Source organism: Rutilus rutilus (assembly GCF_951802725.1).
Source record: "Rutilus rutilus genome assembly, chromosome: 14".
In the NCBI taxonomy this organism is placed as follows: domain Eukaryota; kingdom Metazoa; phylum Chordata; class Actinopteri; order Cypriniformes; family Leuciscidae; genus Rutilus; species Rutilus rutilus.
This window is the reverse complement of record NC_140219.1, coordinates 36,593,037-36,612,345: the sequence shown is the minus strand read 5'-3', so window position 1 is coordinate 36,612,345 and position 19,309 is coordinate 36,593,037. Positions and strand designations below refer to the sequence as shown.

The 19,309-nt window shown below is 38.8% G+C and overlaps 2 protein-coding genes across 3 annotated transcripts in view; one reads left to right on the top strand and one right to left on the bottom strand.

Annotated features, from left to right (window-relative positions):
• Window positions 1-11,002, bottom strand: part of LOC311304235 (uncharacterized protein) — an 807,935-nt gene extending 796,933 nt beyond the window's left edge. For both annotated transcript variants that reach the window (XM_084431142.1, XM_084431143.1), the window contains exon 1: window positions 10,906-11,002. The gene's annotated coding sequence lies outside the window, so the exon portion shown is untranslated. The remainder of the gene's footprint in view (window positions 1-10,905) is intronic.
• Window positions 11,003-15,891: 4,889 nt separating this feature from the next.
• Window positions 15,892-19,309, top strand: part of tcirg1b (T cell immune regulator 1, ATPase H+ transporting V0 subunit a3b) — a 33,788-nt gene continuing 30,370 nt past the window's right edge. Inside the window, exon 1 of the mRNA XM_084431137.1 lies at window positions 15,892-16,092. The gene's annotated coding sequence lies outside the window, so the exon portion shown is untranslated. The remainder of the gene's footprint in view (window positions 16,093-19,309) is intronic.

Sequence of the window (19,309 nt, the reverse complement as noted above, 5' to 3'; positions counted from 1 at the left end):
TGCTGGTTGATCAACCTAGCTTGGACGCTTCCGATGACTTCTGTTCTAATTAAGTTGGCTTGAGAGAGCCAACATATTGAAATCCTATTTAAACTTATTATTATTATTCCGAGACTAAAATTTCTATATGAAACTCGTCCTAGAGCTTTAACTCTACATACTCCAAACTCGGCTCAGACACTCAAACTGATCTGACCAAGTGTGCTATATCTTTTCAGACTGATCGGACTTACGGTTTTCCTACAAATGACGATCAAAACTCGGAAAAACTCCCATTGACTTAACATTGGGCATTCTAAAAAAATTCAAACTCACCAACCGACAAAAATTTAAATCTAAATCCCTTGAAAACTAATTCAAACTGCCATTCTATATATATTAGCCAATGAAACTCATTTAAACTAATAAACTCTAATCTCATACACTTATAAACTAATTAACATAAATTTAATAACTAATTAACTAATAAACTCATGAATTCATAGACTTATGAACTCTTAAACTCATAAATTAATAAATTCTGAACTCTAAACTCATTTAAACTTATAAACTCTAAACTCAAAAACTTGTACACTTATAAACTCTAAACTCATAAACTCTGAGTGTGTGTGTGTGTGTGTGTGTCTGAGTGAGTGTGTGAGCGAGGTAGTCTGTGTGAGTGTGTGTGTGTGTGTGTGTGTGTGTGTGTGTTTGTTTGTATCTATCTAACTTATTTATATATCTATCATAAACTTCAAACTACTTTAAACTACTTTAAACTTCAAACCAATTTAAACTTCTTAAGTTTAAAGCTCCCAGCTCCCAAGCAACTCCATAGCAACCAAACTTGAGTACCCTAGCAACCGTTTTGCAAGACCTATATCTCTGTATCAGAACATCGTATAGAGATGAGGTTTGGCTCTTTTGACTCATGCTAGCAAACAGCACTTCCAACATGCTACATATGCTAGCAGTGAATAGCTACATGCTAATAGCGATTAGTTAAGTGTTAAATCATGCCAAGATCATGCTAAGAACTCTATAAAAACTCCATAGTAACCATCTGTGATAACTACCAACCACCTAGTAACACCATATCAACCGCCCTGAATACCATAGCAACCCCCCAGAACACCCTAGCAACCGCCTAGCAACCACCCAAAAGACCCTAGCAACCACCCAGAACACCGTAGCAACCACCCAAAAGACCCTAGCAACCGCCTAGCAACCACCCAAAAGACCCTAGCAACCACCCAAAAGACCCTAGCAACCACCCAGAATACCCTAGCAACCACCCAAAACAGCCTAGCAACCACCCAGAACACCCTGGCCACCACCTAGCAACCACCCAGAATACCTTAGCAACGCCTAGCAACACCATAGCAACCACCCATAACACCCTAGCAACTGCCTAGCAACCACCCAGAACACCCTAGCAACCACCCAAAATACCCTAGCAACCGCCTAGCAACCACCCAAAACCGCCTAGCAACCACCCAAAACACCCTAGCAACCGCCTAGCAACCACCCAAAATACCCTAGCAACCACCCAAAAGACCCTAGCAACCACCCAAAATATCCTAGCAACCACCCAGAACACCCTAGCAACCGCCTAGCAACCACACAAAAGACCCTGGCAACCGCCTAGCAACTACCCAAAACACCCTAGCAACCACCCAAAATACCCTAGCAACCGCCTAGCAACCACCCAGAATACCTTAGCAACCGCCTAGCAACACCATAGCCACCACCCATAACATCCTAACAACCGCCTAGCAAAAAACTTTCCGGTCCAAACTTTCTCAAGCCAACTTAAAGTTTGTCTCGACGAACTTTCGCATCTAGTTTAATGTTACTTTAGATAAGTGTGCGTGAACAATCACGGGCTTGTCTAATCAAAAGCTATTAAAGAGAAGTAAAGTTGATCTACTGGCGTCTTTAATGGTGGCCAAAACCTACTAAAGTAAAATGATTAAATTAAGTTCCTGAAGGGCATCCAAGGGGGCTACTAAATATATATCTTTGATTGTTGCACGTGGGAATTATGGCAAAATCCTAGATATTTAGCCAATTGCCTCAGCTTCTGATCTTCGGGGCTGACCACTTGTGCCGGAGACCTGGGTAAGGAACTCGAAGCGATATTGTTTCCTGATCTAAGCGGGTAAAATATAAACAGAATTTAAGAGAATAATCAAACATTTGTTCATGTTTTAATGATGCCCAGATATCATTAAAACCTTTTCATTTATGGAGTCAGATGAAATAACGAGAAAATACATATGAGAATTGTGTTCCATTTAATCTTGTTATGTTGCGTAAAAGGAAAGACAGTAACACGCAGAGAAACCTTCCCCGTACTATTGGAGACCCCCATTGGACCAATAGACGGGCTTACATCAGTAAATTTAAAGTCACAGAGAGAATTATTTATTTTTTAATAGAAGTTTAAAACTTTTTTCTCTCTTTCTCTCTCACAAACAACACAGCAGTTACAGCTTTTCAAATTCTTCATTGGAGGTGCACAAATACTATTTTACAAATCACAAAGTAAGAAATTCATACTCTCACAATTAAGGCATGATCACACAAGGGGTTTGAGCATATGACGTCACACTCTGCAGCGTCTTTTTTATAAACACGAATTCAACATATAACAAATAGTAATGTATTAAAAAAAAAATATATATATATATATATACTACCGTTCAAAAGTTTGGGGTCAGTAAGATTTTTTTAATGTTTTTAAAAGAAGTCTCTTCTGCTCACCAAGGCTGCATTTATTTGATAAAAACAAAAAACAAAAAAAACAGTAATATTGTGAAATATTATGACAATTTAAAATGACTGTTTTCTATTTTAATATATTTTAAACTGTAATTTATTCCTGTGATCAAAGCTGAATTTTCAGCATCATAACTCCAGTCTTCAGTGTCACATGATCCTTCAGAAATCACTCTAACATGATGATTTGGTGCTCAAGAAACATTCATTATTATTATCAATGTTGAAAACAGTTGTGTACACATTTCTTTCAAAATTCTTTGATGTATCAGACTGATCTCATGAAATGGCGTATGTATGACACGCCAATTCGTATTTCCATTTTTGGCGTGCTATCAGCACGCATAATCGCTTTTCAGCGTGTTTATCAACGCCGTTGACTTAACGTTACATTACTCTCTATATAAATATATATGACTTACCCCAACCCCGTCCCTAAACCTACCCGTCACTGGGGTTAATACCATTTATGAGTCTTCCCCTACCATCCTAGTAAAAAAATATCGCTCCCCAGATGTAGATTTACATTTTGCTTCGTTTCGCTCGGACATTTAACGGCGTAGACATACACGCGGAAGATGACGGCGTGGACATACACGCGGATAGCTCAAAATGCGTATAGATAACACGCCACTTGACTTGAAAGTGGCGTGTATGTTTACGCAAAGTCATGATGTCATGTTGGATGAATAGAAAGTTCAAAAGAACAGCATTTATCTGAAATCTAAAGCTTTTGTAACATTAAACACTACCCTTCAAAAGTTTGGGGTCAGTAAGAATTTTAATTTTATTTTTGGGGGAAATAAATAAAATAAATCAATACTTTTATTCATCAAGGATGAGTTAAACTGATCAAAAGTTACAGCAAAGACATTTATAATGTTAGAAAATATTCTATTTTAAATAAATGCTGTTCTTTTGAACTTAAAGCGTTTTAAGCGTTAAAATACACTCATTAAAAATTCTCATTAATGCAATTATCTAATCAACCAATCACATGGCAGTTGCTTTAATGCATTTAGGGGTGTGGTCCTGGTCAAGACAATCTCCTGAACTCCAAACTGAATGTCAGAATGGGAAAGAAAGGTGATTTAAGCAATTTTGAGCGTGGCATGGTTGTTGGTGCCAGACGGGCCGGTCTGAGTATTTCACAATCTGCTCAGTTACTGGGATTTTCACGCACAACCATTTCTAGGGTTTACAAAGAATGGTGTGAAAAGGGAAAAACATCCAGTATGCGGCAGTCCTGTGGGCGAAAATGCCTTGTTGATGCTAGAGGTCAGAGGAGAATGGGCCGACTGATTCAAGCTGATAGAAGAGCAACTTTGACTGAAATAACCACTCGTTACAACCGAGGTATGCAGCAAAGCATTTGTGAAGCCACAACACGCACAACCTTGAGGCGGATGGGCTACAACAGCAGAAGACCCCACCGGGTACCTCTCATCTCCACTACAAATAGGAAAAAGAGGCTACAATTTGCACAAGCTCACCAAAACTGGACAGTTGAAGACTGGAAAAATGTTGCCTGGTCTGATGAGTCTCGATTTCTGTTGAGACATTCAGATGGTAGAGTCAGAATTTGGCGTAAACAGAATGAGAACATGGATCCATCATGCCTTGTTACCACTGTGCAGGCTGGTGGTGGTGGTGTAATGGTGTAGGGGATGTTTTCTTGGCACACTTTAGGCCCCTTAGTGCCAATTGGGCATCGTTTAAATGCCACAGCCTACCTGAGCATTGTTTCTGACCATGTCCATCCCTTTATGACCACCATGTACCCATCCTCTGATGGCTACTTCCAGCAGGATAATGCACCATGTCACAAAGCTCGAATCATTTCAAATCGGTTTCTTGAACATGACAATGAGTTCACTGTACTAAAATAGCCCCCACAGTCACCAGATCTCAACCCAATAGAGCATCTTTGGGATGTGGTGGAACGGGAGCTTCGTGCCCTGGATGTGCATCCCACAAATTGTAAAACTGCAAGATGCTATCCTATCAATATGGGCCAACATTTCTAAAGAATGCTTTCAGCACCTTGTTGAATCAATGCCACGTAGAATTAAGGCAGTTCTGAAGGCGAAAGGGGGTCAAACACAGTATTAGTATGGTGTTCCTAATAATCCTTTAGGTGAGTGTATGTATTCAATTTACATATTAAAACTAGTGTATGAAATGGCAAATGTAAATTATATAATTGAATTTTCATTTTGCACCAAACGTTGCACAAATGTATTGGAAAATTAAAATTAAAATACAGAAATGCATTGTTATTTTGCATATTACATTTTAAATTGAAATTTGCTACCCATAAGCTTCCATAATCCACGACGTTCCACAACGGATCCAGGAATTTCACTTTTCCGGTTGTGCCACGACGAAAGTTTGGTCACCAGGGGTGCTTCTCAATATCCTCCTCGTCTCCTCGCTCCTCCATCCTCCATCCTATGACCCGGAAACCGATCGAGCTCAGCCATCTTGAAGGACATCTCAATTCTCTAATTGCACCGCGAGGAGTCGAGGTTCGAGGAGTGGGGGGACTTTCAAGATGGCTCCTTGAACGCACGCGTTTCGATGAGCTCGCAATCCTAATCACTTAAACGGACCTTCGTAACGTTATTGCAAAGAACATTTTGAAAGTTAACTCAAATTGATCTCAGAAAAAAGGAAAAGTTCTGGAAAGAAGGCTGGAAAGTCCGAACCAACTGTACATGCTAACATGGCTAGTAAAAACCGCAGCAGTTTGCAGGCGACCGAAAGTTCGGTTAAAGTCTCTTCTAGCGACTTGATTGCAGACAACTTGCACGACTATCTTAAACAGGGTAATGATCCAGAAGAATTTATGCTGGTGGAGGAGGAATTTCCGTGTCTCCCCGAAACTCCCTGTAAATCGCCAGCCCCCAAACAACGCAAAATTGTGGATAAAGATACATCGGTCATCCTCTCGCAGATCTCTGACCTTTCTCAGCTGGTGAAGGATAGGTCGGACACTCTAGAGAAGTTGGTGGAAAGAAATTCACAGGTAATAAATGAAATGAAAACAGAAGTCAGTGGCAACACAAAACAATTCACAGAGTTAAAGGAAACGATTGAGTTTATCTGCACAGACGTCAATGCCATGAAACCTCGACTGAAACAAGCTGAAAAGTGTGCCGAGGAGCATGAAAGACGTCAAACGTTGTTGGAGGGCTATTCCCGCAGATGGAATTTAAGAATTCAAGGGATTCAAGAGAAAAATGGAGAAGATGTTTGTCACGAGGTCATCAAAATATGTCAGTGTCTCTTGCCGCAGCATAAAGATAAACTGCCGTACGTCGTGGATGTTGCACATCGCCTCGGTCGTATCAAACCTGGAAGCAGCACTCCCAGAGGTATTATAGTTCAGTTCACATCACGTTTTTTCAGGGATGCTGTCTGGCGTGCTGCAAAAGATGCAGACTTTCTGAAGAACAACCACCTGAGGATCTCTGAGGACTTGTCTCCTGCCGACGGAGTAAAGAGGATGAAATTATGGCCTGCTGTCGAAAAAGCACGTAAGGAAAACAAGAAAGCTTTCTTCGTCGGTGGCCATGCTTTTGTAGACGGCGTTGAGATTCATCCACCCACTTAAACTACGAGGGATGCTGTGATTAAGGTGAATGAAACTGTAAAAAAATACACGTTTACGGCCTCTTTCAGTGCAAAAATACTCTCCTTCTTTCTTTGTTGAAAGTCTCGAGTGAGACTGAAACTCCAAATCAAGTGTTTTATTTTGTAATTTTATAAAAGAGGCAATAATACAATTTTTTTTTTCTTCTCTGCTTTAAAAAGGGAGATACTCTTCTCCTTATACTGTTTAAAGACTTGATTAAGACTGAAACTCCAGTTAAAATGTTTTGATTTGTACATTTATAAAAGAGGCAATATAAAATTAAAAAAAATCTTTGCATTAAAAAGGGATTGCTGTTCTCATCCCGGTTACACTTGTTGCAACCGTCTAAGATTTGCTATAATTTTTTATAGGAATCTTGGGTTTAACTGTGTATTTTATTTTCTATAGAGTTTTGGTTTATGTCTTTATCTATTGTTTCTCTTAATTGTAGAGGGTTACGTAACATTGTTAAGAGGAAAGCCATTTTTTTGTATTTTAAGCGCTTTAATACAGATTTTAGTTTTTTGCAAGAGTGGCAAGATGTACATTTTTGGAGGTCGCAATGGGGACTAGATTTATGGTTAGCTCACAGCACTACTCATTCTGCTGGGGTTTGTATCTTGAAAAATCATTTTAAAGGGAAAATAATAAGTTCTGAGTGTGATATGTACTTCGGACACTACATTTGACTTGTCCTTGAAATTTTAAATTCAACTTGTATTGTTCTTAATGTATATGGTTTCAACTTACAAAGAGAAAATCGGGTGACTCGTATGTTAGCCATATATCCTAACTCTTATCTGATCTTTGGAGGTGATTTCAATGTCGTCCTGGACAACAGGTTAGATAGATGGCCTCCTCAGGCTGGAAATATAAGTCCTGATTTTGTAATTACGTTTATGGAGAACTTTCATTGATACATGGAGAAAATCTCACCCAACACAACAATGCTTTACTTGGAGTAATAATTCTTTATCTAGTCAGTCCAAGATTGATTATTGGCTTACATCTAAGGATTTAGTTAATATCGTTACGGATATATTACCATCTCCATTCTCGGATCACAAGGCTATTTCAGTAAGTATTCCCTTTAGTTCTTCTGTAAATTTAACTCAAAAGTCTGGATACTGGAAATTAAATAAATCAGTACTTCAACATAAAGACGTAATCACTGGCATAGAAAAAATTGCTTTTTTTGTTCTGAATTTTATAGTAATTTGTATGCTTCTAATTTCTGTCAACAATCTACATCTGAGTTTTTGGAGTCCTTACATAATATGAAACAGATTAATAATGAAGAGTCCAATATATGTGAAGACCCTCTTAGTTTACAAGAAATTATTGATGCAATTAATTCTTTGAAAAATAATAAGTCTCCAGGAACAGACGGGTTAACGGCTGAGTTTTATAAAGCATTTAGCAAACTTTTATCCCCTTTTTTGCTTGAAGTTTTCAAAGAGAGTACAGAAAGAGCCCTGCTTCCTCCGACTTTGTGTCAAGGACTTATAACTTTAATTTCAAAACCAAATAAAGATCCCTTGTTAATTGATAGCCTAATTGGCGGCATTTTAGCAATTGCATTGCTAAATAACGATTATAAAATTATTGCTTTGGTTTTATCAAAAAGATTAAAATGTGTTTTGAATAGTTTAATTGATGAATGTCAATCTGGCTTTCTACAAAAAAAGGCACATTTTTAATAATATACGTCTGGTTTTAGACATTCTAGATTACTCTGAATTTCTCTCTAATGATATTCTTATTCTCTTCTTATAGACTATTATAAAGCCTTTGATTCCCTGGAGCATGAATTTTTGTTACAGACTCTTCGCAAGGTGGGATTTGGTGACTTCTTTTGTAGATCTATTAAAATGCTCTATACTAATTGCAATAGCTCTATCAAACTCAGCAGTGGAACCTCTCCTAGACTTACTCTGAATCAGGAGTCAGGCAGGGATGCCCAATCTCCCCTTATCTGTTTCTGATAGCTACCGAACTTCTAAATTTGCCTATCAGAGAAAATCCTTTAAAAGGAATAACTGTTGATGACACTGAAGTGGTAATAAGTCAGTTAGCTGATGACACCGTTTTGTTTTTGAAGGATGCCTCTCAGTATAGCATTAGAGACTCTTGAGCCCTTTTCCAAAGCCTCTGGCCTTCGCCTTAACATTAACAAATGTGAGTTACTCCCAGTTGGTAATTGTTTGGAATCCTTAATTTTTTATATTCCTGTGAGAGAGAGTGTTACTTATTTGGGAGTTAAAATAATCAAAGATGATAAAATTAGATGCCCTTCCAATTTTCTTCCGATTATTGAAAAGACACGTAAGGTATTGAGCCATTGGTTGCAAAGAGATTTATCACTCAAAGGCAGAGTTATGCTCACTAAAGCAGAGGGCATCTCTCGATTATCATATGCCGCTCAATCCATCTCTGTTGACAAAGACACATGTAAACTAATTGACGGTATGTTGACAAAATTCCTGTGGAAAAACAAAATTCACTATATTAAAAAAATCAGTAATACTGAATTCATATGATAAAGGCGGGTTGATAATTTTATTGATTTTAGCTCTCTAAATAGTAACTTTAAAATAAATTGGATAAGACAATATCTTCAAAACTCTTCATCTATTTGGAATATAATTCCTCGGTTTATATTTTCTCATGTGGATGGCTTAGAATTTCTTTTGATGTGTAATTATAAAATTGAAAAACTTCCAGTCAAACTTTCTATATTTTATCAACAAGTACTTGCTGCCTGGAGTCTTATTTATAAACACAACTTCTCCCCTCATAGTTTTCTTATTTGGAATAATGCTAATATTTTGAATAGAAATAAGTCTTTATTTTTTCATAATTGGTTTAGTATTGGATTGTTGTTAGTGAATCAGTTATTTAATAATGAAGGGAATTTATTTGCGTTTGCAGACTTTATCTCAAGATACAAAATACCACATAATACATTACATTAAAAGAATTCAAGGTGCTTACTAAGGCCATAACTGCAGGTGTACATGTGCTGTTCAAAAGCAGTGTATGGACATCCACACTCTGTCTGTCCTCCTAGACCTGAACATACCTCTGTCGGCACTATCTGTTTCTCTGGGTTAAAGCCTAACAATTCTAAGATTAAATCCCTATTTTTAAGAGAGATTATCTCTACGCCTTATGTTATTTTCTACTGGAACAGTTTCTTTAATAATGTAAATTGGACTCAGGTTTGGTCATTACTTCAAATATTCCTCCTTACAAATAAGGTTAAGGAAATCTCATATAAATTAATTCATAGAGTTTATCCTACAAAGGTATTCCTATAAAAATTTAAAATTGAATTGATATAGATTTAAAATGTTCTTTCTGTGAATGCTCCAATGAAACAATTTCTCATTTGTTTTGGTCTTGCCAATATACCCAGTATTTTTGGAATAAAGTGGAGGTTTTCATTGCTGATAATATTTTCTTTATCTTATAAACATGTGATTTTGGGTTATTATATCAAGGATCGCTCTTTAAAGGACGTTGGTTTTATTATACATTTTATTTATTTAATTATTTAATTAATTATTATTTAATTGTTATGTAAATTTCACATTCATAAATGCAAGTTTACAAAAGGCAAACCTCTTTTTATGGTGCTTGAAAAGGAGATTAAAATGTACGTAGATGTAATGTCTAAATCTAAAAATAGTAAAGCAATTAAAACGATTAATATATGCTCCTCCTTTAACATTTTCACATAATATAAAAAATAAAATGTAATGAATGGTGCTGACCTGCAAAGTATATTTTGTTGACTAAACGTGACACACGTATAAATTCTTCTCCTGCTTCACATCGGTCACAATCATTTTAATTTATACTTTACTTTGCAGTTTATATAAACCACACATCTCACATATTTCAACAGGGCATCTTGCTTTATTCATGTTTATTATGAATTTCTTGCATAAACAAACTTCAACAGCACAAGGGCAGATCCTTTGAGCGCTGCTGATGACGCTGTGAAGTGACGCTCGAGTGATCAAGGATTCCAAAAAAAAAAGTATAAAAGTATGTATAAAAAAAGTTACATTCGATTCCTCCGTCCTCCTTTCCTTTCCTTGCAGCCTTCCCTCGCATCCTACAGGGGGTGGGGAGCTGAGACGCGAGGAAAGGAAAAGGATGCACAAATAAGAAACGAGAACCGAGAAACGAGAACTATAAGAAATTTTAGCTGGGATTGTCCAAAGAACAGTTTTGGTTTCGCATTAAACGACATCCAAAAACTAGAAATAAACCTTTTTAGATAAAGCATTATTCATTTCTACAAAATGAATGTCCATAAAATGGTTTGTTTTAGTAATTCCTGGCTGCTTTTGGTCGTTTGTTCTTTTGCAGCAGGTATAATTTATAACATGTTATTCTTTAACATAGGCTAATCATCAAACTAACTCATGTGAAACTTTGGTGTGAAATCCGTTCATATTCCCCCAGATAACAGTAATGTTGGAAGTATTAAAGCTTACTTGCAGTAGTTCAGACGCTCTTGTCCTACAGCAACAGAATCCAGAAGTCTTTAAACACTTTCAGTTTGAGATCGCTGTTAAGACTCGCCTGTGCGATCCGTATGACATGATGTTTGTCACGTGGTACGATTCAATCTTTAGTAAAATATTTCAGTCTGTAGTAAAAGAGATTCTGCGTCATTATCTGCTTTTTTCATCTGAAGACTTGTATTATTTAACATCAAAAGCAGCGTTCTGGAACAATATATAAACCTGTGTTGTTGTTGATGTTCTAAGGTTTGGTGTTTGGTAAACCAGCTTTGGTGCTTTAGCGCCACCAGCTGGACAGAGTTTGGAGCGACACTCATGCCGGTTATAGGATTGCGTGACTTGGGGAAACCTTGGTGGGGAAGCATTATTTTGTAGTGTTGGTTGGTCACACTTGATTCGATTTATCATTATGAATCATAGGCTTTGACAAAAAAAAAGCCCCCCCTAATTCTAATGACATTTTATTAAATACTAAATAACATGTATTTTTTTTTATTTTTTTTATCCTTTCTTTGTCTTGCAAGAAAATAAACTACTTGGGATTGTTTATTGCACAAAAAGTAATTTGAAGGAACTTTAAAAATAGGCCCTATATATAGGCTGTTTCTCAATTCCAAGAACGCAGAGAACGGAGTTGTGTTCTCGTGGAGACCGGTCTTGCCAAGCTTCCTTGGAAGAACGAACTCGGAACCGGCCGCAATGACTTCTGGGACACCAGGCGAGTACTAGCTCAAGTCTGCATTCGATGCATCCTCGGTATCAAGAACACATCCGGGTTCTTTCATGCGTCCTCTGTACTTGCGTTCTTGAGAATTGGGTCTGAACTTCGACGGTTAATGATGACGTAAAACGAGAACACAAGGACGCAAGATCGCTGAAGAACGCATATTGAGAAACACCCATACAGTTTAAGTCACATGATGTTTGTTTACATATAGACCTTATGTAGCTCCGCCCCTTTTCAGCGCTGCGCTCATTGTCTTTTGACTTCCGGTCTGTATTTTCACAGCGTTTTGCGTGTTTATTAATGAACGGTCGATTTACATTTGTTAAGTCATCTGCTTTAAACATTACAGTCCTCATGATAACTTTCGTTAACTATACATTAAGTAAATCCACTTAAAAAGCTAATTACTCCTGGACAGAAATGCCATATAAATATACAGAGCGACCGCAAAACGGAAGTTAAAAGACAATTTTCCAAAGATGGCGGCGCCCTTGTTTCTCTGGTGCATAAGGTCTTATAGACCACATGAGATAATAGCCTAATAACTGGTGTAATGGCCTTCCCCTTTAATTTGTTTTGCTTTGCGTCACCACTAGATGGCGGAATATATTTATTGCATATAAGGGAAAGGAAACAGAGTAAGAGTAGTGATGGCCAGATCGAGGCCCCGTGAAGCAATGAAACAGTTGAACCAGTGCTGCGTTCCAGTCCAAAATTGTCATGCCCTTCACTCGCTAACTTCCCTCCGTCTCGTTCACTCGGATGTACGTCATTGCTTACGTTGCACGAGTGCCCACTACTGGCGGAAACTGCAATGGGCTGAACTGGAACGTCCTAAGCCCTTGATCACTTGGAATCAGCTATGGAGTTGATTTATTATTTACATTTTTTTTCCTTTAAGAATTTGTTTAATTAGATTTTTTATTTATTTAAAACAACCCATACACACATATAAACATTTGGGTGCTGCATTAAAATATATCATAGAGTTGTCTGTTGTGATGGTGATTAGACGAGATCTGTGGTGACGTCACAATCGTACTGCATTGTGGGACATATAGGTACCTGAAGTGTACATTTGAAGTAGACTCGCTCCCTCGGTCAAAATCGAGGGAACAAGTGTCTGTCCATATAAACTTCCCTCGTCCACTTCACGAAGTGGAACGCACTTCAAAATGGCGGCAGGGATTCCCCCGAGGGGAAGTGCTTAGGGAAGTTCGCAAGTGCGTGTCTAAAAGTGGACTGGAACGCAGCACAAATGTGCCATATTGTTTCGAGGCTTCGAATCAATCCGACACCCGTCCCAACGGTGACACCTAGTGGTCACTTGCAGGTGTTGATCTGAAACAACCTTGACGAGCCATTAAATGTGTTGTTTTTTTATTATTATAATTTTCTAATATGTGAAGATTGTAACCTATAGGCTCCTCACTGTGCATACTGTTATTTTGGTCTTGCAAAATGAATATTAATAAAAGAAATCAAGCCACAATGTCTCACTTTTTTAGAGATTTTTATTCAAAAATATTAATTTCTCTGCTGTGGAAGGACTTAGACTACTTCTTTTTTTACAGATAATTTCTCCAGCCTTTGAAAAAAATCCTCTCACAAGGGACACTTGTTGCTGGCATGCAAATATATATATATATATATATATATATATATATATATATATATATATATATATATATATATTGTTTTGGTGATTTTCCTTTTATTGTGATAGGACAGTAGAGAGATGACAAAAAAAAACGAGGTTGGAAAGGTCCACGAGCCGGGACTCGAACTCGGGACGCCCGAGTGCAATGACGCTGCATGTCGGCGCACTGACCACGAGGCCAATGGCGCCGACGGCAGAGATATTTTTTTTAGCTAGTACATACAAATGAGGAAAGATTACTGCTATCTCTTTCCAGTTTCATTTAAATTCCAGTTAAATTTAAATGCAAGCCTAAATAGCCTATAACTAATCAAATCGCACTATGTCACTATATCACCAAAAATCCGCAATCTCAAAATCAAACTCCTCTCACAAAAACCCACGAGGTCAATATGCGTTGATTTCACTTTTATACAGATACGCGACTGTGTGGTCTGTTCCCGACCGTGTCAATCAAACGCTGATTCGGCGGACCACACCTGATGAAACACACTTCGAGGCTTCGTTTGGCCATAGTCACGTGACATAGGTGTTTTGAATCACGCTTCGGATCAGTGTTTCGAAACATCTGCGCTTCGGGATCTCGCAAAGCTTCGGAACGACTGTTTCGCGTCAGCCATCCTTAAGTAAGAGTATCACGTTTGTTCTTGAGCTAACCAGCTTGAGAAAATGGTTCAAGCTTTAAGCTTTAGTATCCCTTTGGCAAGCAGAGTGAGGTATGTTTAGTTTGTTTTCCCTGTATTTCTTTGGTACCATTTGTTGATTTCTTTGAACACGGTTTATTTTGTGTATGTTGTTTGAGTTTATTTTGTTTGATATTTATGTATTGTTTCTTTGTTTTCTTTGTAGTTTTACGTTGCTACCGTGCTGTGATGCGATTGTTATGGTGCTATGAAGTCAATGTGTAAACACAGTGTTGTGATGCATGGAGAACGTTTGCAACAAAGAAACGAGACAATGAACATTTAAGCAATGAAGTTTATTGCATCTTAACAAAATAAATCAAAGGCACCCGTCAATAACTCTCCGCCTCTTTTCTACGAAGCTGAAGGGCCTGGAATGGTTCTTATTTTATGTAAAGATCTTTTTTTTTTTTTAGTACTGCCCTGCAGAAGCTACTTTAAAATTTCTGCAAGGTGTATGTAACTTAACTGACTTCCACTATATACTATACATCAAAGAGTGCAATATGCTGATAAAAGAGCTGAGCATAACTGAGCAAAAGCTCATGTGATAGTCAGTGACCGTCTTGAGAAGCGATCAGACATGCGGTGTGTGGAGGTTTGTTGAGGATGTTTCCTGAAGGAGTTGCTGAGACTTGCTGTAATGTGTTGCTATACTCCGACTGTGTTTCTGTTTGTGAGAAACAGGGAAGTTTTTGTTTGTGTTGAATAAAGTCTAAAGTCCATTAACCTCTGCATTGAGTCTTCCTTACATCTCTTACCTCACCCTGACAATATGTATGTATAAATACATGTGCACACCATGTTGTTCTTAAATTACATTTATATATATTATTAAAAAAACACATTTTACATTTCATTTTTATATGTAAAATCCATACTAAGAATCTGACATATATCATGTAAACGATATGCTACGCATGTGTAATTTGCATATTACAACAATTTATTTAATGCATTTATTTAGCCTTTGCTGAATTAAAGTATTTCTTTCTTTTTTTTCTTTCTTTTTTTCTTTCTTACTTAACCCAAACTTTTGAATGGCAGTGTCAAAACTGCAAAACAACTGTGTTTTTTTTTTTTTTTTTTTTAATCAGCAAAAGCAGTTTTCAACATTGATGATGATAATGAAAAATTATCTCAAAATGATTCTGAAGGATCATGTGACACTGAAGACTGGAGTAATGATGCTTTGATCACAGGAATAAATAACAGACTGGAGAATGTTCACTCACAAACTCGCCAAGAAGAAGAAGAAACGGGATTTACTGATTGGCTTCATCACTGTCTCCTCTCCACCAGTAAGCTGGTGTGTGGTGGGTGTTCTGGCGCAATATGGCTGCCGTCGCATCATCCAAGTGGATGCTGCACATTGGTGGTGGTTGAGGAGATCCCCCTTCTATGTAAAGCGCTTTGAGGTCTCAGAAAAGCGCTATATAAATGTAATGAATTATTATTATTATTATTATAAGATAAAGTGTGTTTCAGTGTCAAACTGTCCAGACTGATGATGAGGCGCAGAGTGGTCACTGGTCACGTGATACTGGCGGCTACTCGGACACACTAACCACAGTCGTTTGTGAATACGGACTTATGTAGAGATTTAATAAATAATAATAATAATTTAAAAAAACATTCAAAGATGATATATAAAACAAAGACAAAAAAAAGAGAAAAAGAAAGACGTCGAGATATTTGTACGGAGTTGAACCGCACAGCGCCCCCTAGAGGAATACAAACTTCTCATTTTATTTCACAAAAAAACATATAATTTTTACATACCTATAAGACACAATATAAATGTTCATACAAAATATAAATAAAAATAGCATAGATTAATAACAACCCTCTGACTAATAAAAGCCGCTGGATGAGCTCGTGAAGTCACGTGATGAGCTTCAGTAACGTGACCGTCTGCAGAAACGGGAAGTTGGTGAGTGTGATTCACTCTCAGTACAGCTGTTATAACTTTAGCTTATTCCTTCATGAAGACACACTGTGCGCTCCGTTACAAGAGCTTCATCGCCAAGGGATAAAAGCCAGTGTTTGTTGGTGTCGTCGCTCCTGTGTCGGTGTTTTGTCCTCCGGTAAGTCTGCAGATCACACTGTTTACATACACTCACTGGTGTTTACTGTGCTCGTGACATTGTTTGATACAGATTCTGTGAATAATCGACAGTTTCGAGTCTGTCAAAGTCATCTAAGCTTTGGTTTTATCTTGATCAATCACATCTGATGAAAACTGCTTTTCACGAGGTTTATACTTTCAGGAAAACGAAAATGAAACTTTATTGTGGAATGAATAGATTGTAAAGTAACTCCGATCCAATATAAATGATCCAATATAAACTGAGGGTTTTTAAAACCGGTCCTCGTTAAAATAGTTCCTTGTATAATGCAGCAGAATGCCTCCAGAAAGAGGAACTGTAGCCCTGATTTGTATTTTCTGTCAAAACCTGTGATGATGCACGTGATCAGAAGGAGATCACATGATCCATATGTCACCTCTAATATCAAACAGTAGCCAGGTGTTTATGAAATATGAATATATGAACGGTGTGGAGGCCATAAGTGTGGCCCAAATGTAACGTTACAAGTTGAGTAGCTGACAAACACCACCGTTTTCCAGTTAACATCAAGATTATAGATGGAAAAAGTACATGAAGGTGTAAGGGGAAGTGGATACTTTACGTGCTGCAACATTACCTTTCCTTAAAGTTTTTCACAATTTTGCATTCACTTAAATAGTCCTGTGGTGTGACCATAGTGTGTGAGTGTGTATGAGTGTGAGTGTGTATGAGTATGAGTGTGTGTGTGTGTGTATGAGTTTGAGTGTGTATGTATGAGTGTATGAGTGAGTGTGTGTGTGTGTGTGTGTGTGTGTCTGTGTCACTCACAGTTTGGGGTGCGACAGATTAATTTATAAAAGGTCACATATTTCATGTAGTCTCTCAATTAAAATGAAAAGTTCTTCATTGGCATCGATGGTTCCATTGAGAAACTTTAACATCCATATAATCTTTGCATTGCAGTAAAGCTTCTTTAAAGTGGAAAATGTTTGTTTATCCCCTTAATAAGAATAGGGTTTCTTTTAACAACTGATCACTGGAAGCTTCTTTGGGGAACCGAAAAAATGAGAATAACACCTCTATTTCTAAGAGCGTATATAATAATAATTATACCAAAGTGTGATGTTTAAAATAGTTTTAGAGGAAGTGTAGCATCTCTCGCTGCATGCCGCTGCTGGAAATCATCATCTGGCTGTTTTACAATAAAGATTATGGTCGAGATTACAAAAATTCCAATGTATTCTGGAATATTTCTGATCTTTCCGAAGGCTTTAGTTTGTAACCCCTGCTTTACTAAAGGTGCCGTTGTGAAACAGTAAAAATCCCTGAAAGAGGAACACACACTCTTATCACACGCTCACTGAGTCAGAGCAGAAGAGGAAGCGCTGATGTGTCCAGATGTGTGCTTGTGCTTCAGCTGATGTGTCCAGATGTGTGCTTGTTTCAGCTGATGTGTCCAGATGTGTGCTTGTGCTTCAGCTGATGTGTCCAGATGTGTGTTTCTGCTGATGTGTCCAGATGTGTGCTTGTGCTTCAGCTGATGTGTCCAGATGTGTGCTTGTGCTTCAGCTGATGTGTCCAGATGTGTGCTTGTTTCAGCTGATGTGTCCAGATGTGTGTCTCAGCTGATGTGTCCAGATGTGTGTTTCAGCTGATGTGTCCAGATGTGTGTCTCAGCTGATGTGTCCAGATGTGTGTTTCAGCTCATGTGTCCAGATGTGTGTCTCAGCTGATGTGTCCAGATGTGTGTTTCAGCTGATGTGTCCAGATGTGTGTCTCAGCTGATGTGTCCAGATGTGAGCTTGTGCTTCAGCTGATGTGTCCAGATGTGTACTTGTGTCTCAGCTGATGTGCCCAGATGTGTGCTTCAGCTGATGTGCCCAGATGTGTGCTTCAGCTGATGTGCCCAGATGTGTGCTTCAGCTGATGTGCCCAGATGTGTGCTTCAGCTGATCTGCCCAGATGTGTGCTTCAGCTGATGTGTCCAGATGTGTGTCTCAGCTGATGTGTCCAGATGTGTGCTTATTTCAGCTGATGTGTCCAGATGTGTGTCTCAGCTGATGAGTCCAGATGTGTGTTTCAGCTGATGTGTCCAGATGTGTGTCTCAGCTGATGTGTCCAGATGTGAGCTTGTGCTTCAGCTGATGTGTCCAGATGTGTGTCTCAGCTGATGAGTCCAGATGTGTGTTTCAGCTGATGTGTCCAGATGTGTGTCTCAGCTGATGTGTCCAGATGTGAGCTTGTGCTTCAGCTGATGTGTCCAGATGTGTGTCTCAGCTGATGAGTCCAGATGTGTGTTTCAGCTGATGTGTCCAGATGTGTGTCTCAGCTGATGTGTCCAGATGTGAGCTTGTGCTTCAGCTGATGTGTCCAGATGTGTACTTGTGTCTCAGCTGATGTGCCCAGATGTGTGCTTCAGCTGACGTGCCCAGATGTGTGCTTCAGCTGACGTGCCCAGATGTGTGCTTCAGCTGATGTGTCCAGATGTGTGTCTCAGCTGATGTGTCCAGATGTGTGTCTCAGCTGATGTGTCCAGATGTGTGTCTCAGCTGATGTGTCTAGATGTGAGCTTGTGCTTCAGCTGATGTGTCCAGATGTGTGTCTCAGCTGATGAGTCCAGATGTGTGTTTCAGCTGATGTGTCCAGATGTGTGTCTCAGCTGATGTGTCCAGATGTGTGCTTGTGTCTCAGCTGACGTGTCCGGATGTGTGCTTGTGTCTCAGCTGACGTGTCCAGATGTGTGCTTGTGTCTCAGCTGACGTGTCCAGATGTGTGCTTGTGCTTCAGCTGATGAGCCCAGATGTGTGCTTGTTTCAGGTGCTTGTTTCAGCTGATGTGTCCAGATGTGTGCTTGTGCTTTAGCTGATGTGTCCAGATGTGTGCTTGTTTCAGCTGATGTGTCCAAATGTGTGCTTGTGCTTCAGCGGGTGTGTTGTGTTCTTGTGCTTCAGCTAATGTGCCCAGATGTGTGCTTCAGCTGATGTGTCCAGATGTGTGTCTCAGCTGATGTGTCCAGATGTGAGCTAGTGCTTCAGCTGTCGTGTCCAGATGTGTGCTTGTGTCTCAGCTGATGTGTCCAGATGTGTGTCTCAGCTGATGTGTCCGGATGTGTGCTTGTGTCTCAGCTGATGTGTCCAGATGTGTGCTTGTGTCTCAGCTGACGTGTCCAGATGTGTGTCTCAGCTGATGTGTCCGGATGTGTGCTTGTGTCTCAGCTGATGTGTCCAGATGTGTG